Genomic DNA, 27,278 nt, shown 5'->3' on the forward strand with positions numbered 1-27,278 from the left:
TGTGTCTAAAATGACAGCCTTATCCCCTGTGTCGCATACACATGATTAAGAAAATAAATATACTGTTTGCTTAGTGAGTCAGCATTAAATCTTAACCAACATCCTCCTTTAACAAGATAAATGCTCTTCATTTCCATGTGTGCATCAGGCCCTAACTGATGATGCAGGCTCCTGATTTTGTACCTTTGCAAACCACCTTCCCTCCCTGCACAGAACATCCAGCCAGTACAGCCATGAGCACCCACGCTAGCAGCCTGGAGCATTCAGAAAATTCAGGGCAGAGGAGTGAGGTCAGGATGGGACAGAGTGTCTTGAAGTAGCTGCAGGCTAACACAGTCTCCGTATACTTGCCTATATGCCCATGTATGTATATTCAGAACATTCCCATTCTGATATGAAAGTCTGCTGAATGGTTATCCTCTGTTATGTGGCTTTCTGTCAAAGAAGGATGATCTCTGCTTTTTTCAGATACTTCCATTTCGTATTGCTGCAGAAGAAGGGATCCAGACATTTGGAAGTGGATATAACCAAATAAAATAACTGAGGCACTAATCTTATTATTGACATACATTACTAACATTTCCCTTCCACCAACAGTTCACATACATCTGGGGACTGATGCAGGTTTTTAGCTAATTGACTACTAACCAATAAAATCACTAACCAAATCCACTCAAGCCAATTCATTCTCACATCTGGACAGAAAGCATTTGAGTAACATGGACAAACATGTTCTTGGCTTTTCAGAAAACCAGTTTGGTAAGCACTTCATGGGACCCTCCAACCTATCCCAGTACCCTAAACTCCACCACTGGCCAAAGTTAGAAAACTCCACAGTTGGTGTTAATCTAGGTCTCATGCATCAACAACATGGTCCAAACAACTGGGACTGATCAACATTTTATCTGACATTTTTTTTCTGATTGGATGTTTTCAGCAGCCAACACAAGTGTAAATTCTCCTCACTTCAGGCAGGTAAATATTCCCTTGCAACAGGCCCATGAAAAACAGGTCCATTGTGAGTCATTTTATCTCAGGTAATTTTTCATAATTGGACTTCATGGAATAGACTCCTCTTGTTATTGGTGTAATATCAGATAACAAAATAAATAATTTGCCACTTTTGTAAGCAGAAGGGAAACAAAACAGATTTATAGCACTGGGATTTGGAAATGCTTGTTACTTGCTTGTTTTCCATTTTGTGTCTTCTCCAGGGGTTAAACAAAAACGTCAGTAAGTATCTGTCTACAAAGAGGTACAGAGGAAACAAGAGTATGTATAAAATTGAGATTTCAGAGGGGAATTTCAATCAGCATATTATCAGGATATTCTGACAAAGTTTAAAGATAAAAACAGTTACTAGAACTCATACAGCTGTTTGATCCTGATTTGTGATTGCTCTTACCAGACAAAAAGCAAGAAAAAAAAAAAAAAAGGATGAACAATTTTAGAAGAAATTAAGGAACATGAACGAGAGGAAGGACAGAAGAGGAAGGCGCAACAAGGAGAGAAAGGCATAAAAAGCACCAGTGGTGGGAAGCTAAAAGGAAATGCCTTAAAATAAGAAAGAAGGCACATACATTTCATACTGAGAGTGATGAAACCTGAGAGGGCATTACTGTAAATTCTCCATTTTATTATGTCCTTTCTAAAATGGTGTGTCTTAGTCAAACACGGGTGTGATTTATGTTCAGAATGAGAGTAATGAATTCAAATTTATTATGTGCTCAAAAAGGGTATAGAAATAAAAATAAGTGCATAAGCTTGAGCACAGAGAGTCCCCTCCATCTGCAGAGCCACAACAAGGCAGAGTCCCTCAAAGACAGGGACAAATTGCCAACAGAGAGGAAAGCAGAGTTGGCTGTAGGGTAGACACAGGGTTGGGCATGGCAGTGCCAGAGGCCCATGAAGGGGACTATCGACCAAGCAGATGCCAAAGCAGGGAGAACCCAATCTCAGGCTTGGGGACATCCATCTCCTCCTAGCTGCAAGGCTATCAGAAGCACCCAAAGTGGTGCAAGGCACAGAGAAGCACCCAGGAAAGGCTCCCTGCAGGAAATAATGGTGGTCATGAAGAGCCTGAAAGTAGGAAAGCTTTCCAAGCTATAGCATTAGAGATGGAAGCAGCCTCCTAAAGCTGCCCAAGCCTTGCACTGGAGGTCTAAGGCCAGCCATACTTCCCCAGGATCATGGGTACCCACATCTAAGCACAAACCAACCCTGGGTGCTTCAAGGAGCTCCCTGCCCCCTGCAAGCCCTTCTCTCTCTCCTCTCCTCTGGCATTTTCTGTGCTGCAAGGAGAGCACAAGGCAGGGCAGAAGCTCAGCCCCTATTTTTTGTAACCTCCTAGAGGATGTTATTTCTTTCCATGCACTGTGTAGGATGCATAGGTAAAATCATATGTCTTGCCCAGGCATCAGTAGTTGGATGTTTAAGGTAAATGATGCAATGCCCCTTATACTGTTGCTTGCCTGCTCTGCTGCTCTCCCAAGAGGCCACTCAAGATATATTGAAGTCACTAACTCCGTGGATTTGCTTTGTACAAATTCAATTCAGAAGTTTCTCATTAGTTTGGAGACATGAAATAATGGACTGAAGGTTTCAAAACTGTGAAGTACAACTGTGGGAAGGCTATCCCACTTATGCCTCACTTTGACTTCAATTCATCTCCCATGCTACTTGACACCTATTTTTGAGTAATATATACTGGTGTAGAATTAAATTCTAACCCCGGCATTTCAACACGTTACATTTTAAATACAAGGAAGAACTATTACCAGAGAAATCATCATTCAAACATAGCTGAAATGTTATAAACTCCAGGATGAAATCAGAAAAGAAGAAAGATCAGGAAAATCAGTAACTGAAGTCAAATTTTTAAAACACATGACAGCTTCAGCCTTTTCACTGAGTCTGGATTTAAGAACTTTAAACATGAATTAAGAAAAAATACTGAGATCACAGTCTACTTGGAAGCTACACACAAAACAGAAACGTGTTTGAAAAAATTTGGCATTCAGAGACATTAAAATTATCCACTTACTGCCATCACTCACTGAGAAACATGACGTTCCATCACATGAGTCATGTCTGCAAGGAAATGAGCACAGAATGTACCGTGAAGCGCACAGAGAAGCCACAAATACAGGATCCAAAGAGAGAAGGAGAGTTTCTGATGTGTGACAACAGCGTGACGTTGACTAATAGCAGCTTCAATAGTGCCTTTAACTTGGTACCTGGGATGTGCCACAGCAAGGCGTTGGAAGTGCCACTGCCACCTCCCTGGAGAAGACCCACTCCAGGTGGGACAGAGGAGACATGTGGTCATTTCCTAGCTTCTCTGTGGCTTTTTTTAGCACCACTTGGATACACGCACCCAGTAAACCCAACTGCTGCAGCAACTGGACCCTTACAGTGTAGCTCAGCTTATATAAAACAAGGCAACTTTACAGGGCTGCTCTGCTCTTTCTGACGCCTACCAATCCATGGCAGAGAGGGGCACTCATGTATCTCACTTAAGCACATTTCAGATCCCCCTGCAAAGCTGTAGTAACTCTCTGTGGAGGGTGTTGGGCAAGGGCATACCAAGCCCTCAGCATCAAAGCAAAGGCAGGTTGACTGGATAAAATTTCTGCTGGAGCCCGGGTAAGGCATCTTACATCAACATCATGGTTTCTTCGTGGAAGTGTACCCCAGTCTGGCTGTCCAGGTGGGTGCAAATTCTTCTTCTGCTCAGGTGGCTGTAAATCTGTGCTGTTTTTTCCACCCGGCCTGGAGGCCCCCAGCCCTCCAGTCATGCCATCTGCTGCACATAAGGACCTAGCCTCATCCATTGGCAAGATGGGAATGTGAAACTTCTCCATCTGAAGCTCTTGTTTCTGGACCTCCCCAGAAGCAGCACACCCAAAACTGCACATACTGTCGCCAAACAAAAGCTGATGGTCCTTCAGAGTGACCCCATTTTCCTCGTTTGTCCTAGCTAATGCCTTTAAACCCTCATACTCCAGGGGGCCCAAATGCAGAACTCCTCTAGGAGAGCAACAGGCCAAAGACTTCCTACAGCACTAAGTACACACAGCTTATCCCACACAATCTTCCACTGCCAGTTCAGCTACGTCCACTGCAGTGTACTTATGTGGCACAATTCAGTGCAATTCATGACTCGTTCCTGTCACTGTGCAATGCATGCTCCTTGCTGCAGACAGCTGTTATTTATTCTAAGACTGTCGTGAAGTCTTCCTCAGAAAAATTCTCCACAATTTCAAAAGCTGTGATTTTCTTTATATCTTTTTTTTTTTTTTCCCCCATAATCAGACTGGGAAATTGCTGGGGATTTTTTTCCCCTCTACTTTTAGAAGCCAGGATCGTGTTTTGCTTGCAAACAAAGCAGTTGAATAATCTTACAGTCAACCTCTTCACTTAAGGGAACATTTTTAACTTGTTCACTTTAAGGGCTTTGCAATGAAAGTCCTTGATTAGCTAAAAACCACGTGCTAATTAGTATTTAATGATGAATTTCCTGTGTTGATCTTTCCTTTGGAAGTATTAAAAAACTTAGCTTGCCTCCTACCATCTTCATGGTCATTTGAAAAAATTGTCCTGCTTCATGATGACACAAGGAAGAGTGTGAAGTTTGATTTTAAATCTTATCCAGAGACAGCCCAGGCTGTGTGGAAGCAGCATCCATACAATCCAGGCAAAATTGGTTTGGTTTAGTTGGACATCTTCACTTTAAACAGGTCTTGAACAACCAATTTGTACAAGAGTCTAGAAAACAGCAAAATTGAAGGAAGGGAACAAGCTCCTGCCGAGCGGCTCATTTTGGTGGAAAATGACCCCATCTGGTCCTGCGGGTGTAACTTTACCTCCATCACCCCACAGCAAAACCCCCAAACAGTACAAGTGACACACTGCCAATGATTATGGTGGCTTTTGATCCACCAGCATGAAAGGACCATATACATTTACCAAAAAAAATAAAGGAGTAGCTGATAAGGGGGTTTGTCTCAAATTCATCTATAGGGGTGTTCAAAAGCCCAAAGACATTGATGTAAGAGAAAAGACTGCTTGCCTTGTCAGAGGAGAGGAACAACTAGTCTCGCCACAGAAACTGCTTGAAGAAGCATGAAGAGGTAGACTGTGTCTAGCTCCCTCATGTCCTGGGAAGGTTCCCTCGAAAGCCAGACACTGCTCGGCAGGTGGGGGGGTGTTTACATCCCACTTCCTTTGATCTCTGGACAGCTGAGCACAGAGAAAAGCTATGGATTTCCAAACTGCAAAGGACACATGTCTGGAATCAGATTCCTTGTGGGTGATAACAGTAAGATTGAGAGCTAGGCTCTTTTTTGAGTCATTCATCAGTTCAGATGTGAGTTGTCAGCCATTTGAAGGTTTTCCACAAAAGCTACCACACAGAGTCTGTGCTCTTTACCAATTCTCCAACTATAGCAGTAGAGATGTGTCAGACCCACTATGCTCATTTATTAAAAATTTCTGCCTAATTTGACAAACTGGAAGAAAGTTCTAGATACAACTGAACGTAATTAATCTTGCCTTCTCCTAAACCTCCAAAGTAATTCATACTGTAAAACATAAAAGGAGAATGATTGTCTCTCAAGATACCTGCTTAGACCCTGTTTCTGTCTTTCCCTGAACTCAAACCCAGGTCACTTCCCTGGCCTCTGAAGCACCAGAGACCTCTAAAGTTTCTGTCCAGAACATCAGTTATACATCTTCCAACGTCAAATTGAAAAAAATAGCTGGAACATAATCAGGGAACAAAGAAGACTTTTAAGATAGTCCCAGGTCCCCACCATTTTTAGGTATCCTACTCAGGGATCAGGGGCATATCAGGGACATATGGGTATATGGCCTTCTGGGGGGAAAAGGGTGGAGCCGTGAAATCCAGGAGATCCTTTGTCTCATGAGGAGGAGGGTCCTGTCATTGCCAGGGGTGAAGCTGTGGAAACACATCTCCTGATGGTGTTCTCCATAGGGCCCACTGTCCCTGTCAGAGGCTCTCCCCAGCAGAAGTCAGGCCCTGCTCAGATCTACTGGATGAGCTGCTCTTAGGAGTGTTCCCTGTCCCATTTCAATCAAATCACTCTGGGTTAGTCCAAACAGTTTAAATCGTGAGACCTGGGATTTACCAGCCCAAGTTTCCTACACAGTCAACAGAGGGGACAACTTTTCTGTAGGGCAGCTGAGTCTCCTAAGGTCCAAGTCTGCACATGTCTGCTTCTTCCTTTGCCCCGCAGAGTCTGAGGCAACTGCAGTTCTGAGATGGATAGCTTAGGAGGAGGTGAACAAGATGAAGGTGGACATAAGACTTTGCCAGGCTATTAGTTCCAGTTACACACACAGGATGTAGACTCAGAGATGGACTGGAGACAACGGACAGGGGAGTGACTGCAAGCAGCTGGTCAAGGTAACTGCTTCAGCTGGAGCAGCCTCCAGGAAAGGGGATAGGTGCACCATCCTCAACAAGTGTCTGAAGGAGAAGCACCCTGCTTGAGCAGAGCAGTCAGCCCTGCAATGGAGCCTGGAGGTAAAGGAGAGAAGTGTAAGCAGCTCTTGTGCACTGGCAGCCCATGGGAACCCTTCCAAGGGCACGTGGCAGATGGCTGCTCAACAGGAACATGCGGTGCACATGGACCTGAGGCCCAGTGTGTGTGCCTTACTGGTGTCCCAGACTGAGCTGGCCCATTTGTTCTGCATGCAGCTGGTGGCTGAGGTACTGAGACATCCTAGGCACCCACTGCACTCAGTGGAGATATAGGATGTGTGGTCATTAAAGCCCTGAGAAGCACACAGCCCATCCCAGGGTATACACATATGTTTAATCAACTAAACTGCAGACTTAAGTCCACCACAGGCTCTGCTCTTTCCGTTAGAACCTCTGAATCATAAAATGCCCCAAGTGGGAGGACACTTCTGAAGGTCACCTGCTCTGGCCTCTGGCTCAGAGCAGGGATAGCTGGACAAATCGACTGTTGAGCACCGCATCGGTTGACTGTTAAAGCTCCAGATCTGCAACCTCTCCAGACAGCTATTGAATATTATGATAACTTAGACATGTAAACATTGGTATCTGATGCCAATGAGGTGGCAGATCTGACTCAGGACCTATGGAAGACTTATGCCCACCTGGAGAGGCAGCTGGAGGCCACGCAGGATATCCCAGGGCATCTCAGCTCCAAATACATTCAGGTGGCTGAATGCAACCCCAGGTGTCCAAACACGGAGACAATCTGTCACATGGTGTGAAAGGGTCTTAGAAGCTGGTGCCATGGTGGAGTTAAGCAATCCCATGAGCACTGGTCTTCTACATGTCCTGGCAGACTCTGTGAAGCTCTGCTGAGCTCAGTATTCAGATTTGCCAAGCAAGGTTCTGTGAACCCAGCTTTACTGTGAATCTTACAAGATAATCAGATGCCAGCAACAAAAAGAGTAAAATAATTCCAAGGCTATAAAAATCAAGATGCGTTCTCTACTTCATTCTCCAGCTACCTGCTCACCGTCCCAGATCAGGCAGGGATTAAAGACTGTAAAACACATATAACCCTGAAATCACCATGCCACAGATAGATAATGAGCTGTGCTGCTTCCCTCATCTTGAGACCTGAGACCACTTTGCTGTCATCTTATGCAGTTCCCCCAAACACTGTTTAGCTAGGAAAGAGCCAGAGTGCTTTCAGACCTCAGTGGGAGTGGAACTAACTCCATTTCAAAATGGTTCACAAGACCATGTTAAAAGTTTTGCTGGTGACATATGAGAAGCTCTACACTGCTGTACAGAAATATATAACTGAAGTGAAATTTGCGAAGTGAAGTGAATATATAACTGAAGTGAAAGAGTTTATTTAGGCCAGTATGAGACAAAGCCTATTCTTGGCCAACAAAATGGGACAATCAACTGAAATCAGTAGGAATTGTGCTCAAGTACTGCAGTGCAGGGATGAAAAATTATAGGCACAGTAGAAATCTGTAACGTACTTACCATGAGGAATCTGAAGGCACAACTGTTTTATAAAACTCCTGCTTTATAAAAGTGCATCAGTATTTGCTCTTCACAAACCTGTTATGCGAAGAGTACTAAAGAGATCTTTGAGTCATGTGAGGAGACTCCAGCTCCTCTAGGACCAGCTTAAATACTTAAAATAACTTTTAACACTAATGCATAATTAAAGAGGGAAAGGAATACCAGGTGTTAATGGGTGTAACTCCACTAATTTCAATAAACTACAGCACTAACTCCAGGCCTCACAACACACAATATTTTTAGTGAACTAGATGTAGAAAATAAACAAGCTTTTTCTATAGTTTTTAGGAAGATTAAGTATCCAGGTTCCAGATTTCCAAAGCTATTTACCCCCAGACAAAAGGCAGGGAGTAAAAATGAGTCTAAGAAAACAGCAGTAGACTGAAAAGGGAATTCAGAATGGAAACACTTGAACAACCTTCTTTGTCCAACAACTCATGCTCTAGGTATAATATTCTGGCCCTGAAACTAAAGCTGAAGGAGATTTTATTACAAATGCAGCTGCATTTATAATTAGACAGTGAAAAGTGGTAGGAAAAAATAGCATAGGAAAAATTTTGTATGGGGACTGTGTGACCTAATATCTGCTTTTCAACTCTAGTATCAAAAATTTTGTGCTCTAGTTTCCTTCATCAACTGACTGGGGACTGTTTTTCAAGCCATTAGTAAACTAGGATCATATCAATTTTATTTCAGAATTACAAAGAAATGACACAGATAAGAATAAAGATGGAGGTTTTACCTAAACTGATCGTGCATTGGTTAAGCTTGACTGATGCAGTGGCTATGCCTGGTTTGCTACCGTTAGTCAGATGAGAGGAATCAGACCCTGTATGACATTTCCAGACAGCAAGTTACAGGCAAAACTTGTAGAAGTGGCAGTTCTTTGTGTTTCCATAGCAACCCAAGCTGCAGTTGTCAGTAATTAAAATTAACTCCATAGTTTTATTAGAATGCCAGGAGTTGCCTTCTCAGATGACGGAGACAAAGCAGAAGCCACAATACCTGTAAAAATAATAGATTTCTGTATGCAGCTCAGTCATTCCTATATCAGTGTTCAGCTACATTGTGTCCTAGCCCTTGTCACTCGCAGTACTGTTCCAGAATCAATTTGACCAGCAGTAGGAAATGGTATCTAGAAGATTTTAACCCAACTCCCACAGCAAGCCCGGAGCTTTGCAGATGCATGCTGCTGCTGACACACGGTTCTCCTGCCTGAGTTCTCCCAGGTATGCCCTCCTCCCTCCACAGCCTGCTGTCGCTGCAGGTGAGAAAGGTGAGAGAACAACAGCCTTTCTCCAGATCAGGTTCACCTAGAACCCATCAGCCACTGAGGCTGGGGCTGATGAGAAGGTGCATCCTGTGAGCCCTAAAAGCCGGACAGTAAAACACACTGAGACGGTCTTGCCAGACTCTGACATGGCTTTAGGGTGGGTCTGTTCATTTCCAGCGAGCTGACACCCCTGAGATGCAATCCCCAAAGCATTTGTCTCTACCACAGATCACACAGCATGCGCAGGGGGTGCAGACTGCAGCAAGTGGTGCTGGTGTGTGGCAGGGAGGGGAAAGTTATAGCACTCCAACCCTCCCCAGCCATATGCTCCTACAGAAAGCTCCCTGTTAAAGTGCTTGTCATGTAGAAGATATCAACATCTTAAGTAAGGAGGACAAGGGAGAAAGTCCAGCACTAAGCCCCTGACCAACCAGTGCTGCTTCAGCCAGCTCATTTCTGGCTCTGTCATGGACCTTCCCCACCAGCTGTCTGCAAAACAGAGTTTGGGCATGCATGCAGAGATGGTTCATTGCAGGACTTTTCCCTAATGTGACTATTAGACTGACTTGACTAGACCGCACAGCATTTGGCTCCCTCCATGCCACAAGTTCTCCAGTGCTGTCCCAGGAGGCTATGCAACCTCACATGCCCTTGTGCTAAATATCAGGAAAACACGCCACCAGGATCATGTGAAAAAACCACTGCTGTGGTGAGCTGCAGAGCTTTACTAATTTTCCTTTAGACAATTGGAACTGGAAAAACACAGTAAAAATAATCATAATGTTTTTATGGCCAACGTCCCCCTTGTGGGGCCCAGTGGAGAGCGAGGGCCAAGTGCTGTTTAGTGTAGATGCAGCCAGTCTGCTCCGGAGGGAGCAGAACGGACACGAACCAGTCTGTGCTCTTTGGCCTCCCACACAAATATCAGTCCTTGGCTCTCTTTTATTTAGTAGTAGGGATGTATCCGTAGAGAGTACCCCAAACCAGTCCTGTCTCCAAAAAACTCCTTAACTTAGTAGAAAAGTAAATTATTTTGCTTCTTGGAGATAGATTGTATTTTCCAACTGGCTAAGCATAAATTGAAATTCGTCTCTTAGGACCATAGCCTACCAGCAGCTAGCATGTCCAGCAAAACAGATTCCCATTAGTTGCTCTTAATGTTCTTAGGAAAGCCAAAATAAAGTGTTATATTAATAAAAATATTTTCCTAATATCTACCCTGGAAAGATAGCTGTTCACAGTAAAAGAAACACCTGCATTTCATTGTAGTAAATCAAATAAGGCGGAAAATTGTAACACCAGTGATTTATATCTCTAGAACTAATGGAAATACAAAATACATACATACACATATGTATCAGAAGCTCAGTAATAGCATCAAACTATATGCAGAGAGTCATATACTGTTATTTGGCGGTAAAGGTAATATCCATGATTAGCATGATGTCTCCTACCAGAAATATAATCGACAAAACTATACCTTCTGAAATGAAGTCTTAAGGGACTTCTATGGAAACCATTGACTTCAACAAAAAAGGCTCAACTGGAAGTGTCTGGGTTTAAATATTTTTAAACACAGCTTGAAGCAAAATTTTGTTGCTTTTTAAGTTTGGAAATCAGCTTTCATTTTCTGTTTGCTCATTTCCTCTTACAACAAATACCTGGAAAGTTTTACTCTTCCTAATTTTTACCCCAGAAAGCCTGAAAACACCACTTCAAGAATTGCCCACAGAGTCGTCCAGAAGTGTCCCAGAGCTGTGATTCAGTAACCCGTGCTGCAGACTGAACAACCCAGTCACACTATGATTATTGTTCACCACTTCCAGCTCTGGTTTCATGCTGAAACAGAACTCTGGTACAGGCACAAACCACATTTGCCAGGAATGTCTGTACAAGAAGCACTATGTGGTGATGAGCATTCAGGGCATGTGAACAAGGAGGCTCCCGATCCTTTGGAAGCAACGTCATGTTTAGAAGTTTCCGTGACAAATTCTCGCAGCTCATTATACAATACTATCAATAGTCAAAATCCTGCTGGGAGTTGGGATATTTTTCAAAATGAGGTTGTATTGCTCAGGGGTTGTGTTGAGGTTGTATTGCTGCTCTGCTGTGTCTGACAGCTTCCTTTCCCTCCTGCTTGAAACTTGATAAGATCACAGTGGGAAATGGAGCATAAGATGGATAAACAATGGTGTTAACTCGGTGAGAAATGCACACAGGAATAGAGGAAATCCTACATTTCCTTATGAAGATAACTTTTCAAATAAGACTTTAAGCAAACACACAGGTCCTAGTCACAAAGGGAGCCTGACATGAGCCAGACACGAGCCCCTAAGTTTGTGTGTTGCAAAGGGGCATTTAAGCCTCTATTTAAAAGATGTCTAGCAAGTGCCAAAGCAGAAATCCATATCCAGACCTTGGGTGCAAAGGACTTAATGCTGATGAACATTAAACTACGACTGTGATGTGCTCATGCAGGCTGCCCAGGAACCTTGCTGGCTGCTTCACCACAGCATCATGACTCTGGCGGAGGGCACACGTTCGGTAAATCCCCCCAGATAGCTAAACATGCTCCACATGTGCAGGAGGGCTGTCTTCAGCCTCCAACAACGGCATGACACGGCTGCTTGTGCCTTTCAAGCAAAGGACAGTGTGTGCCCTGCACCAGGGGATTTGTTACAAGGATGGGGTGGGCTACAGAGACAGAAATCTGTGCAGACACGACGCCACCTTGAAACCACCCGATGGGGCAAGATTTCCACATGGGGAAAAAGGGTATATGTAGGAAAGAAGGATGTGTCAGCACTCCCACCCCAGCCCATCTGGCCAAGGGATCATCAGGACAGCTCGCAGTTTTAAAATGGAGCACACGCTCAAGTGTTTTGTTAGAAACCCTACGCCACTCACCATGTGAGCAACAGTGAAGCTTTTCCAAAGAAAGCTGTCTGGAAAGATGCCTGGCTCTCTCTCTGCGTAGGATCCAAACTATTTTTAAGGGACATACTCCAGGGACTTTTCACACATATCACATAAAACCTGCCATTTCACTGGTTCTTTGCTTGTTATTATTATAATCATTCACTCTTCATAAGAAGCACAGCCTCCCGAGCCGCTGAAAGACAAAGCCACAACAGGGAGTGAAAGGCGCGTCTGACGTAGACTGCCTGCCCTCAAGGACTTTCTCCATTCCAGAAAGATCCCACCCACAGTGGCGCCAGCAGGGGACCAGGGATTGTGCACAGATGGGATTCAACTGGCCAAATGCAGACATTTTCTACTGCAGTAGGCACCATTAACTCCCTTTATAGTCAATGGAGGGAAATTCATCTTGTCCCATCCACACACTGGAGAGCTTTTGAATGAATCTGTAAAATCAGGATCAGCAGATAGAGGGATCCAGGTCTTCATTCAGCTGTCTGCACACAGATGAATGGTGCAGTAGAACACAAGGATATGTGAACTGAGCACATTAAGTTAGGCAAGACCAAGCTCATCTCATGAAACCATGGGTTTATTACTACAGATTTCAAGAAAACAGAGTGGGATTTGGGTTCAGACATCTTCATGCAGGTACCCACTTGTCCAACAAGCTTTTCTTTCACCTTGGGAGAGTTACAAGTTGCAGAGCCAGTTGCATGCCATTTTTCTCTGACCAGATAAAATGCAAGCCAGCAAAAACCTGCCCAGTGATTGGAAAGCAGCCATCTCTGTCTAGCGTGACAGAGGTAGGAAGGAGAGGGGAACCCCAACTCTCAGCACTGCCACTCAGAGGGCCTAGCACTGCAAATACTCTCTCTGCTCGCCCTGGATGCTCTGCCTGCAGCAAGATGCACTCAGCAGCTGTGAGCATGAGGGATGATGGCACCCAAAATATGGCAACACAACCACGCTGCCTGGTAGAAGTGAAGAGAGAGTTAACAGCAAAAAAAATTTAAAGATATGGCTTCAAAACCTCAGCATCTGCTCCGAAGGGGTTAAACCTGTTCTCTGTCTCTCTGACCTGTCAGTAGTGATAAAATTGCCTCCTTTCCTCCTGCATTTTCTATACATCACTACACAGTGGGATTCCAACATGCAGACATGGCTTCTCTAGTGCTTTATATGCTTTGTCATGGTTGGCTGCATTTTTCAGAGCTCTTCCTTTTACCTTCATTAAACTTGAATAGAAAAGGGTCTATTAAAAAATACAGAGAACTCATTTTTCAAAATCAATCCTAGCCTTCAATTTTTCAAGGTTAAAGAACCATTTCTTTCATTTGGTTTAATCCCAGCTGCAAAAGAAAGGAAGAAACCTTGCTGCAGAGTAATCAAGAACAAAAATGCCTCAGGATGAAGCAGGACAAGTCAGACAGAACTGCCTGCCCAGTTAACCAAGCTGGGATCTCCGTGGTTAGCTGTGGGAGGAAGACATCTTCCCAACAGAGCCATTCAGAACAAGAGCCAAACTTCTGTGCACCAGCACACCTTCTGCAGAGCCCCTTCTTTCCCTGACTGGCATTAGGTGCCTGAGTTTAAATCCTTCGGTCAGCTGTATAAAAAAACCCTCATGTGCACTAAACTTTTTCCCAGCTGTAACCAATTTTTAAAAGAGCATTTGGCCAGATTTTCAAGAATTAAGGCCAGAGAAATCAGGTATCTTCCAGCCAGATGAGATGGAAATTTTGGGTTAGGTTTGGTTTCACATCTAAACGCTCATGTTCAAGGTGGACCTTGTCTCTCAGGCTTTTAAGTCACTTAGGCTGTTTTTAAAAGGTTACCAAAGAATAAGAGACCCATATTTTGAAGAGCTCAGTGCATGGAGTTAGCCACAGACTACTGCAAACTGTCAGTGTTCTCCTCACGTCAGTGGGGCAGGCAATGACATTTGGCTTGGGCAGCCAGCCAGGAGGTACACAAAAGTGCAGGCTTTCTTGAAGCTTTGATACACTTGCATGGGTGCCTGAAATGACAAGTTGGGTTTCTGGGGAAGGTGTCCAAGTAGCACAGACAAACAGACAGCATAGGCAACTCTGACAGAAAACTGCAACATCTCTAAAGTTGAAAAGACCATTGTCAATAAGCTTGGGGGATACACTTGAACCTACTGCTTTAAAAAAAATTTTTTTTTCAGCAGGCCTGTTAAACCCTGTTGCTGCAAACAAAAATATGATGAGAGTGTGAGTGTAAAATGTCAAACTAGTCAACACAATGTTTTTAAACTCACGGTAACAGCCACCAGAACAGCTGCTTTGTCTAATATTTTACTTCAAGCAGAGAAGATCATAGCAGCATTCCTGTCTTGGCATATCATGTAACACAGCAAAAGTCTTCAACAGCTCTTAAGCATTTTTTTGCTGTGAAGCGTTCAAAGCAAAGGGATCAAAGAGCAGGAAATATATGACACCTGCTCATTCCCTATAGCTGATGGAAACTGGGGGATGGTTTGTGTTGTCATTGGCTTCTGCTCATTTCCTGCTCCAGCCCAGAAAAACAAGGTTTTTTACGACTGCTTAGGAGGAGGGATCAGTTCAAATGCTTCAGACCTAAAATCTGATCTGCAGCTGACCCTCCCTGAATTAAAGTGAATATCCCTTATTACTGGAAATATCATCCAATGCTCTAGAAACTGTCATGTAAACCATGTTGTCTTTGTCTAAGCCCTCTGCATGTACTTTAATTCTCACTGCAGAACTGTGTAGCCAATATCTCTTGTTAAGCTGACTTTTTAAGGCAGAGAAATTGAGGCAGGAGAGCAAAACATCTTCCCCCAAACCCATAGAGATGATAGACACAGATATATCCCACCTGTATCAGGGGACTAGTTGCCCTTTCTAACAAGTAGAGGAAAACAGAGAGCTCCACAGCATGATTCAGCTCTCCCAAGACATGGACCACCTTGGGAAGTGTCCGTCTCTTTTCATCACCATACCAACAGCCAGAAGTGGAAGAGGTATTTAACCAAGGGCCCCTGTTAAGTTCTTGAAACCGATATCACTGGAGAATTGTGACAGAGCAGAACACAGCCTGAAGTGGATTTTAAAATACCTCATTATTTAGGTGGGCTGTTTACTTTGCTTTCTGTGACCATTAAACCGGAAGCCAGTATTAAAATATTCTATTCCAAATGCCAGGGGTTTGTTATATTTTCATTCATCTCACAGAAACTCTAACTATCCTGCAGACCCTGATGAGCCCAAGCGGGTATGCTTGCTACAGATCGTGCCTCCTGGTCCCCTCACCAGCCTATTCTTTGTGCATACAAAATTGCCCTTGCTCGTGGTAATGAGGGCAGAAGCTTCTCTTCTTCTTGTGGCATCTGGGAATAATACCCTTTAGCTTCCTTATGAAAGCTGAATTATATTGGAGTAATATTTGTAAAGCATTTTGTTAGACTGTGTCTAATGAAGCACACTATCAAACAATCTTTTTAAATCAAAAAGAACCATGGCAGACTTCTGAGCACCAAACTCACCGTAGTACATTCGACTGTGCTGTGGGTTGCACACAGGAAATACATTTCCAAAACTAGGGGATAAAAAGGAAGAAGAGGTTTTTCTTATACATGAGTAATGGAAGGTATAAAATTTCCCTCTGTTTGAAGAAAAGTTAGAGCTTAGGTCTTCCAGCTGCCACTAATTCACTTGTAACAAAGCATGATCAATTATTGCTGCAAACAAAGCACATTCCAAACCAATTGTAGCTGAGGCAATAAAACCACCCGTTAGAACAGACATGTTGGACAGGCTCCAGTCAGTCTCATTTAGGTGTGTAATTGAGGCAAAGCTCCACTGTAGTTTTAGGCATCTGGAACAGAGGGGGGGGAAAGACAGTTCAGGCAGCCTGATACACCCCTTTAGAGTCTTCTTCTGGAGCCAGTAGAGAAGGGCAAGTGCTGCCGAAGATGGGGGGGACTCAGGCAGCCCCGCACTGGTGCCTCCCTCAGCTGCACAGGACAGGAGGATGTCTGTCAGCACGGCACAGCACGGCACGGCACAGCAGGTCAATAGACGGTCCAGGAGATGCCACAACCAGGAGGGTGGACAGTGCAGCCTCGAGAGGACGCAGCTCCACGTTACCTCCTCTAGGCAAGAGGTGGGCAGCTGGGGAACTGAGGCCATCTTCCTTCAGAGAACCCACACAGGGGAGGTCCCTAAGGGCAGCTGACTAACCCTGCACACTGCACGTGGTCAGAGCGTGTCCCACCATCAGACTATTGTCATGGTTCCCCTGGCACAGCTTCAACTCAGTGCAGATAGCACTTTCTCCGACAGCACCCAGGCATGGCTTCGGGATGGCGTGGGCCATGGCAGAGTGCAGCCACTGCATTTTGGGGAGTAAGGGAGTATAGCTGTATGCATGCAAGCTGTGTTGTGCCAGTTGTCTTCAACACAAAAGAACTGTCCCTAGGCTGTTCGCTGGTTTGTTCACACATAGCCACAACCAAAGCAGTGTCTAGCGGCCAAGGTCCCTTCCTCCTAAAAGGGTGCCTAACCCCAAGGTTAGTGAGGTGTTTTCTAGTCTGCTCCTCACCTGAACTTGTGACACTTATCTGCATGGCTACAAAGTGGACGTATTTTGGCAGGAGCAGTGTCAAGTGCAATCACCCAGGATAATCTATGGCCTGGCAGTTAGGACAGTTATAAAGTATTAATGTAGGTACAATGTCACATAACTTTGCCCCAGGTGAAGTCCCTGGAGGAATGCCTCAGATGCTAGACTATAACATTAGACCAGTAGCTATCATCACACCAAATCCTACTACAGTCCAACTGCACAATCTCATCTAACTATTTAGACTTCTCTGGGATCTGTTCAGGTAGCTCTTTGCCCAACCCTAGACCACAAAATCCTTTGAGGTAACCTGCTCCTGAGAATGGGCACATCTATATGCACCTGAGCAAATGTCACCCAAGAAGCTTCTGGTCTGAGGACAGAGATGTGTCCAAGAAGTCCTGGAAAGCAGATGGACAGGTTTGCCTGAGACTCAGATGGGGTTCAAGTGGTGAGATCCTTATTAAGATGACAGGAAGAGCTCTTCCTTGGATGCTTCTCAAAATACAGTTGAAGTCAGGTATTATTATTAAATGCAGGGTGGCCCACTAAGTCTCTGATACTGACCAACAACAGGTGCCAACAAGAAGGTGTAAGAAACATTAGAAGCATGCACTGTTCCCACTGTTCCAGATCCTCCAGCAATCAGCATTTTGGAGACTTCTTGGGTTTGGGGGATACACCTGACTTCTGTGTATGATTGACACAACTAACCATATCTTCAAGCCTCTTTTTGCTTTTTACCACTACAATATTTTTTCACTACTTCCATGATTTAACGATGTGTATGTATGAAAAGTTCTTCCTTTTTCTTGTTTGAAATTTTCTGCTAATAATGCCTTATGTTCTGATGATACCTCTATTATAAATAATAGTGAATAATTATTCTTTATTCACCTCCTCTGACCATCTGACATCACCTCTTAGTCTTCTTGTTGTCGAAAGTCTAGTGTATTCAGTATCTCCTGCTATAGAAGCTGTCTCAAATTTCCAGTTAACACCTTTCTCTGCAACTTTTCATGTTCTACTGTACCTTTGTTCACAAGGGAGTGACCAGGATGTACATAGTATCCTATGGATATATAATGTAGAATTATGGGTTTGGTGATTGCCTTTTGCTTTCTTATTATATAAACTATAAACCCCACATGTGAATACAGCTAAGTTCTTAAATGAGTTCAGTATAGGGCTTACACTCTGAGTATTAACTAGAGGCCATTGTATGTGGGTACATTTTTTCACAAGAATAATTTAGAGACCAGTTTTGAAAGCTTCACTCAAAACCATCAGTACAACAAATCAAATACATCTTTGAGATGGATTTTTGAGAAGGATTCTTTATCAGGAACTCCTGCACATAATTTACCAAAAAGGAGCCATATCACTTTTAAGATTAGCTTGTTTAACATCAGGATTTACTCCATAGAAATAAATGCTTTCTTGTTTCACAGATCTTCTTCCTGGATGCGTTCCAACTTGCAGATGATGACTTCAAAGGTAAAAAAAAATATTGGCTGTTTGACTGGGTACTCCTGTGGGTCCACAACATATGGCACTCATCTCTGTTTGGGTTGACACTCAGTTCCAGACCAGCCTGAGGCCCAGACTCTCCAGTGTCCCTGCAAATCCAAACTAACTGGTAAACTTTGTACAGATTTCCTGAGCTCTGTGGAGAGGAGAGGTTACAGGGGTCAAACTCAGTCATCAAGGAGCTGGGGCCTCAGATGCGAAAGCCACCATGGCTTTGCTGACCTTTTCCTTTTTTGGTTCAGTGTGGGCACTGTGCACCCCAGCCATGTGTGTCCTCCACACGTGCTCACGGTGCAGACAGAAAGCATGTGGGACATGGAGCTCATTACATTCAAACCTGGCAGGAGATCCTTAGTTCATCTACCAGTATGACCACAGTGAGTGGAAACTTCTTGGGTTTCACAGAAAGCTTGTTCAACTTAACAGTCTCTTTTGCATTTGAACAACTTGTGCTTGTGACTGGCTGCAGACTTGATAACTGAAGCCTAAACCATCACATTTGTGGAGACCTGCTGCAGAGGGTGAGTTGCATCCACACCAACCAGAGCCTGTTATCCCCAGCACAAACCGAAACTGTCCTGGCTCCTTAAACAAGTGAAGTTCAGTTTGCAGGACAGGCAGGTGGAGGGAGGGGAAGGAGGAATCCCTGTCCTTATCAATGAGCATACATGATCAAAGACCCTCTGAAACCCCTTAAGCACTGAGTATCGCAGCAGTTTTTTCTGGTGGTAGGCCTCCCTTTGGAAACGCAATTTATTTTTCTCATAGTTAGGTGTTGCATAAACGCTGATTACATTGACCTAAATTTGCTTGCTCCTTGCTTTTGTGCAATATCCACCAGTGTATTGGGTCTGGCTGAACTGGAATCGGTTTTCCCCTATAGCAGCCCTCACGGTGCTGTGGTTTATGCTGGGAGCTGCAGGGTGTTGATAGCACCCTGGTGTTGTGGCTGCTGCTGAGCAGTGCTTACACAGCACCAAGGCTCTTTCTGATATTTTCCCCAGTGGGACGGGGTGGGCAAGATCTTGGGAGGGGACACAGCCAGGACAGCTGACCCAAACCGACCAAAGGGATATTCCAGACCATATGACGTCTGCTCAGTATAAAGCTGGGAGAAAGGAGGAAGGGGGTGGGGTCACCCTTGGTCCTCCGAGGCAACCACTACGCGTATTGGAGCCCTGCTTCCTGAGAAGGCCCGACATCGCCTCTTCATGGGAAGTAGAGAATAAATCTGTTTGCTTTTGCTTCCGCGCGCGGACTTTTGCTTTGCTTTGCTTATATTAAAACTGCTTTTGTTTCACCCACAAGGGTTAGTTTATGTTCTTTCCCCTCTTTACCCTGTTGAGAAAACAAAGGGAAGGGGGGGGGGAACTGATAGAGCGACTTGGTGGATACCTGGCATTTAGCCAGAGTCAAACCATCACAACCAGCTAGCTGTAGACACAGGTTTAGATATATCTTTTAGCTGGTATTCTTCAGCTCTGCCAGTTCCCAAATAACAGCAGTATTGCAGGTCCTGCTACAGCAGGTCAAAGTTTTGAGGTGTTGTTTTTTTGCTACCCAGGCTATTTAAAAAAAAATTACACTTGGAGAACAGGAAGTATCTGATTTGTGAAAGTCAAATTAATCTAGGGCCCACACCCTGATTGTCAGTGTCCTTTTGGGAAAAAAAATAGGATAAATCGACAGAACCTTTTAGTTCAGATGCCATTTTCTGAAATGCAACATTCACATTGTCTGTAAATAGCAGCCAGCTGAAACTTGTTGGAAGATTAAGTTTCAATTATAGCTGACATTTCCAAAACACTGTGTGGTAGAAAAGCCATTCATATCCCCAAACCCAGACAGTCATCTCACATCTCCTGTTGGTGGGTATCATCTGTTCAAAGGGTCATCACTGGCAAAAGCCACTGAAGAGGTACAGTTGCTGACATTTTTATGCTCTGGCAATCATGGGACTCATCAACACCAGAGTCAAATAAGGAGAGCAATCACACAGCACTCCCAGCAGCTCTCAGGATGCTCTAGTGTTAAGAACACATTGAAGCTAGTATGATTATAGATATATATACTTATTTTACCAGCAAGAGAGCTATCTTTACACACACAGGGAGAGAAGAGAAAGTTGTTCATCAACTGATAGTAGTGGTTTGGGGAAGAAAGGTCTGCCTGGATTAATGTTTTTTCATCTGTCACAGACTTCCTATGAGTCTTGGGCAAACTGTTTATGCCAAGTTTAACAGAGGACTACAGGACGGCTTAGAAAGGTGGTTCTGGTTCTTGTCCTCTGGGCTTCCCAGGCTCTTCTGATCAGGCTCCACCAGCGACCTACATGGGTATTGAGAGCATTCTCTCAGGGTAACTTCTTAGGGCTCTTTGAGGCTACTTCCCAGTGAAACATCTACAAGTCTCAGCTATCCAATGAAAAAAAAAAAAAAAAAAAAAAATTGGGCTGTGCTCCTAAAACAGAGAGATCAAGCTCGTAAACTGAGAGGCCAGCAAGTCTCCAGTCATGTCCTGAGCTTGGACAGGCTGTCTGAGCACAACCATCCCTGAATTGCCCTGCTGTCTCCCTGGAGAGTCTGGGGAGAAATGACTGGGTAGGTTTCACAGCTTGTGCCTGCCCTGCCACATCACACAGCTGAGCTGGTTAAGTGACAGCATATTTGGATATGCCTATCTCAACTGCAGTGCAGATGGGCCCTTGAATTGTGCACTTGTGACTGGGATTTTCTATTGATTATAGCGATTGTAGCCAGTAGCCTCTTCCACAAGAGGGTCTTGGCCTATCACTGGGGCTGCTAGATGCTACCAAAATGAAATAACTCTGTTTATAAGAACAGGATATCCCTGAAAGTGTATTTTGAGTATTTCTTGTGCATCTGCAAGCCCTCTGGGAAATGGGACACTTCCAAGGAATGGAGTCTTTCCTCCATGTGAGTGCAGTCATATGAGCTGCAAAAACATTATCTAAAATTGCCCATGGTGGAGCAGATTTGTGTTATCCAGAGATACCTAAAAAGAAAGGAAAAAACAATAAAGTTACAGGAGGAAGACTAGAGGCCAGGAATTTTCTTGTAATGTTCTCTCAGCTGGACTAAGCAGATTCTAATTTCACTAATTTAAATGGCTTTGAGGGACAAGCTCTAGGGTTAGTAAAAGGCTGTTCTTAATCTGACTTATTTGAAGGTTCACAGCACACATCTGTTTTACAGCTGCAACAAAACATTTATCTTCATATTTTTGTGACAGGAGAATTGTAAGGTCAATTGAAAAAAAAGGTGTACATGTGTAATGCCCATCTCCCCTTTGCCTTGAAATGTGGTAAGTATTCTACAACTCTAAAAACCTATCCACAGTTTTAGCTAAACGATCTCTTGACAAGCAGAAATTTTATAAAATTACCCTGATAGAGGAACAGGAGCTGAACTCCCTTATTTTGGAAAGATATCTTATTTGGGGAGAGGTCTTCTCAGACATCCAGTCTCTCTCACTTAGGGCTATCCTGTGCTGTTATCCAGACCATCGCTGAAAATGTATGACCCCTCTGTCCAACACAGCTACTCAGGCATCTCATCTTTCAAAGTCTGGCATTACTGAGATGCATTTCCCAGCTATATGAAGTCCCTTGAACCATCTTAAGATTTATACACTGCATTAATCATTGCACTGATGAGTATTTCCTACTGTTTTCTTTCTCTGTCCTGACTTCCTCCCTGATAGCATTTAGCACTATTACAATTACTCTGTGCATAAATGTTAAGTGCTGATAATGTACACAGCAGGGACATTACTACCAGCTCCTTTCTCCAAGGGAGAGACTGATCTACAACCACAGCTGACAGCTCTCCCTCTGGCACCACCTTTCTGGTCATGGTAAAGTGTCTTTCATCCCAGGATGATTTAAAAATAAGACTCCTGACCCAAACACCATCAGAGTCATTGGGCGGCTTTGCACGCTGTGAATGGCAAGATGCAGGAGCCCCTCTAATCTGCATCCAGTGTCAGGATGAAATACAAATGGGCTATGAATCACCTTTCTCATGAGCAGGCTTCAATGGAAGGAAAATCAGATTGCATGAACATGTTTCAGCCAACCTACTGATATAAACGATCAAGAGATCAGGACCTCGAAGTCTGCCATGGCCTGGACTGGTGTATATTCTGCATACAGTTGTTGCTTCCCATGAACTTTGGATGTAGCACTTCATGCCAGAAGCAGCACTAATGTGCATCCATGGGCCTTCGGTTCACCCGCTCCGGAAGGAGAAGGAAGATGGTGGGGTAGATTACAGAAGTGAGCTGAAAGCCCAAGCAAATATTTAATGCCCGTGTATGACTGATGAAAGTCAAAAGACAAAATCAACTCCCATTTGCGTTTTATTCTCATGGAGGGTCTTGAAAAGCTAAAATTGTCCTGCTGGGACTCTGGCCTGATCTTCTATGAGCTCCAGTTAGATCAGATGTAAGACTTAAGGCCATGGAACTACCCTGTTTACTTGTGCTGTTTCTTCTTCTCTAACACCTCCACAGTGCTTCCTTTAAAAATGTCTTTAAGAACACAATTCTTAAATGAATATAAACAAAAAATGCCTCATTATTGGCAAGGAAGCTGATTTACTGGAATATCTAAGATTAGTGGTATGTTGGGTGTTTTCCTCATACAATTTGAGTGTGAATACACAGAACACTCATTTGGTTTTCTTTATAATAAATCACTAGCAAGTATTTGGAAACAAAATGGTACAGCCATTTCTTACCTTTTGCTGATGCTTTTTCTGATACCAAATGCATAGCCCAGTGCTTTCCACTAATACAATAATTCTTTTTATTGTAGAGCCATATGCAGCTTGTTGTGTTGAGAAAGGAGCTCACCAAAGAACACAATGCAGTCGTTGCCAAGGGACAAGAGATGTGTGACCTCAAACAAGGTGCTCAGCTTTTCTCCAATTAGGAGCCTAATGGGTGTATTTACAGTACATAGCAAAAGAAATGAGTTTCAAATACAACCCATGGCTAACAGAATCATACTGAAAAAGCTATTGCTAGACACTGTATTCATATGATACAAACAGCAAGAATCCATTTCAACAGCAGAATGTCAAGCACTATGTCTAGTTTTACAATCAGATTTTAAAATATGTTTTAAAAACATTTACCCCTTCTCTGTTAACAAAAGGATCATTTTTGTCATGATCCTTATGTATGCCACAAAACTACTTACGTGTCTTCTTGACCCATGAAACCAACATTTTCCAAACTTTCCAAAATGGAGTCATTAGTAGTTTACACAGCACCTTAATTTATAGATTTCTGTGCTCCTCTAACCAGTATCTCACACCTCTCTTTCCCCACTTTGCCTTAAATCAAGAAAAATAGACAATTTATTTCCAGATGGAAGAATTCAATGCATTGCCAGGAAAATAAATCTACATGATTTCACTGGGCTCTTCCATTAAAGCCTACAACCCTTTCTCCAGAGATGTCAGCAGACATACCACATAAATTATATCAGCTAAAAATTCCTTATCAACATCCTCAGATTTACTAGTCTAGCCTCCAAACTGCAGCAAACACAGTAATAGATTAAATGTCAGGAAGAAGTTCACCCTTACTGTTTCCCCCCTCAGATGAGAAAACCAAGTACTGCAGGCTTATAAATTTGTCATTAGCCATAGTTAAAGGCGAGCCGTGTGAGTTCCTCACCCCGAACTGCCTGCCTGCCTGAATGGCAAATGAGCAGAAAAGGCTGTTTATTGGCATACGGCTTTCAAGCAAGTGGCATTTCTTTAACGAGTCTCTGTCAGACACACAGAGTGTTATACAAATACAAGCATTTCACATACCTCACACTCCTGCTTTGTGCATCCAGCAGAAGCTGTGAGGATCTATAATTTATTGTCTGTCCATCTGTGGCACCAAGGAGCCCTGTTTATCACCCAGGAGGGCATATGCCTGCATTCCTCCCACCCCACAGTCCTTCACCTTGCGCTTCACTCCAATATTTCTGAGTTAACTTCATGCTTGTTTTTCTGCCTATAGTGCATGAGGCTCCTGACAGCCTACTCCTCTACAAGATGCAGTGCCCCAGGGCTGAACCTCAGCAAGCAAATGAGACCACCAGCTCTCAAACACTGCAACATCTCAGGAGCAGAAGGCATAGCCTTGTTCATCAGCATACTCTCTCTCTAACCAGGAACTGCTCAACTTAGTAGCTGAAAAGGTATTCAAAAGCCCAAGTAGACCCCAAGATGCCCCAAGGCCATGTTCTTAGTGTGCCTGCCTCTAGGCAGTGCGCAGCAACAAAAGAAGGGCCATGATGGGTAGGACAAATGACCCCAATGGGACATGCTGTTTAAAGAGAGCATACAACTCTGGCCACTTTCACAGAATCATCTAGGTTGGAAAAGACCTTGAAGATCATCCAGTCCAACCATTAACCTAACACTGACAGTTCCCAACTACACCAGATCCCTCAGCGCTATGTCGACCTGACTCTTAAACACCTCCAGGGATGGGGACTCCACCACCTCCCTGGGCAGCCCATTCCAACACCTAACAACCCCTTCTGGAAAGAAATGCTTCCTAATATCCAGTCTATCACTTTCTCTGATCCACTTCCCTTCCCAGCATATTTGAGATTGTACACAATACAGCACTAGTCTACTGGCTGTCCTCTATTTGCTGATGATCTGGTGAATACTAGTTCTACCTTCACTTTATCCACTGCCTTCAGCACTGCCCAGTGCTTACTCTTCTCCACCCTGGAACTAAGCCTTGCCCTCTCCTTCCTATTCATTATCCAGCTTTCATCCTGTAACAGGACTTTCCTATAGTAAGCAAGGAAATTGCTTACTTCCTTAGCAACATTTGGTGTTCATCCAAGTATCCACCCAACCAAATACATGATATCCACTGGAATCCCTCTATCCACCTGCTTCCTGACACCTTTCCAGAACTGCAGCAGGTTGGTAGGGCAGGATTCCCTTCCCAAAAAGCGTAACAACTCCTTCCCAGCACAGAATGAGTACTCAGTCTATTATAAAGTTAACCATCTTACAGGGGATGGAAGTCGGGTTCACTGATTCATCATCCCCATGAGCCCCTCTACAGTCTCTTGGGTTGTTGGGAATTACACTGGCAGTTCACCAGTTACCTGTCATGACAACAGATTGTAAAGAGAGGTTACAAACGCCGGTCAGCAGTAACTAATTCACCTATTTTGTCTAATACTTTCCATGTATTTCCTTCACACTGATTTCACCCCTCTGATCCAAGGGCCCTGAGGACTGTTTCCAGTGTGGGAATGTCTTCAATATCTTCAGCAATAATTTCATCAGAATTCAATAAGCTGTTCTGCTATGCCTTACTGTCCCTGAAGTCCGATTTATCAGTGAGGTCCCTTTTATGTTTTCCCACTAATCCCTTACCACTATGTTAAAACTATTTGTAGTGTGGTTGCTGCTAAAATTATTTCTCCCACTAATGACTCCCACTAAGACCCTGTGCACCACTGAAGAACAAATCCAGGCTGATGGCTTTCCTTGTGCATCCTAGGACTAGCTGTTGTAGGAAGCAGTATTTTTACACCCGAAGGCTATCTCTTCACCTTGTTCTTGTGAGGCACTGATCCTGTCCACATGTGAATAATTGAATTCTCCTACTTTCACTGCCTGCCCTAAATTTGCAGCATACCTATTCTCACTTATCACTGGCTGATCATTGTCATCATCCTGCCCATGGCTGTACAATGTCAGGACTGTGCATTTATTGTTGGAGTATGGAATTTCCACCAGCAATAATCCTACCATGCTTCTCTTTTCCAGTAATAATTTTATGCTGTTTCACTTTATGAAGGATTCGCTTAATCCTTCACATAGTGTACCATTCCCCCACCTGTACATCTAACACTAACATTTCTATGAACCTTATGGCTCTGAACCACCATTTATTTCCCTTCCACCACATTCCTGAGATCCTACTGCATCAGGGCTGCCAGGCACATTAGTCCCTTCATCTTATTTTTGAGGCTTCTAGCACTGGTGTAAAAACGCTTGCAAATTGTGTCCTCACTCTGTTACTTAATATTGCACACATGCAATAATCTGCCTCCCTTAGTGATAACCATTGTGCTGTTTATATCCCTTCTGGTCTCCTCAGAGGTGCATTCAAAGGAAGACAGCTATCTCTACCTTGGAGCTCATGTCAGTCCAGGTTCTCCTGTGCCTACTGGCTTTCCTACAGTTTCTAGAGCAAATGCTTCTCTTTCAGTTTTCAGTCCTATGTTTCCCTTCTACATCACGGTCTCTTCATAGGATGAGATGCTGGACCTCTGCCTACCTCTCAGCAAACATTACATGAAGGTCTTGAACTTCAGACTTCTGCCTACACTTAAATTTAGCATCTAGAACATAGCTCCCACACTTCCACATGTGGCTGGTACCAATACAGACCACAGCTGCTGAATCTCTGCAGGTAACACACCTAGCTGTCCTAAAAGGTCCCTTATACCCAGGAGGCAAGTAACTGCACATCACAAGCCCCCTGTGACCCCAGTGTGTGACTGATGTGCCTAATAATTAAATACTGCATTACCAGCACCTGTTTCTTTCTCTTCTAAGACGCTTGCTGCAGCAGTGAAAGAGGACACTGTGATACCACCTGGAGGGTGGCCAAAGCCAAATGGTGAGACCCTTCTTTCCCTGCACACAACCTTCTTCCATGAGTCTGATGTTCACAACTGCTCCTCAGAGACACTAACTTCTCTATCAGCTCTTCAGGGAGAACTGCAGAGGTGAGGGAGAGAGAAGATAAAGAGATATTCATCCCAATCAACCTGTGCACCTGATTTCACCAGATCAGCTGGATGGATGGTTTTCCTAAATTCCTCTCAGTGGTCACTGG

Source organism: Athene noctua, chromosome 1 (genome assembly GCF_965140245.1).
Source record: "Athene noctua chromosome 1, bAthNoc1.hap1.1, whole genome shotgun sequence".
Lineage (NCBI taxonomy): Eukaryota > Metazoa > Chordata > Aves > Strigiformes > Strigidae > Athene > Athene noctua.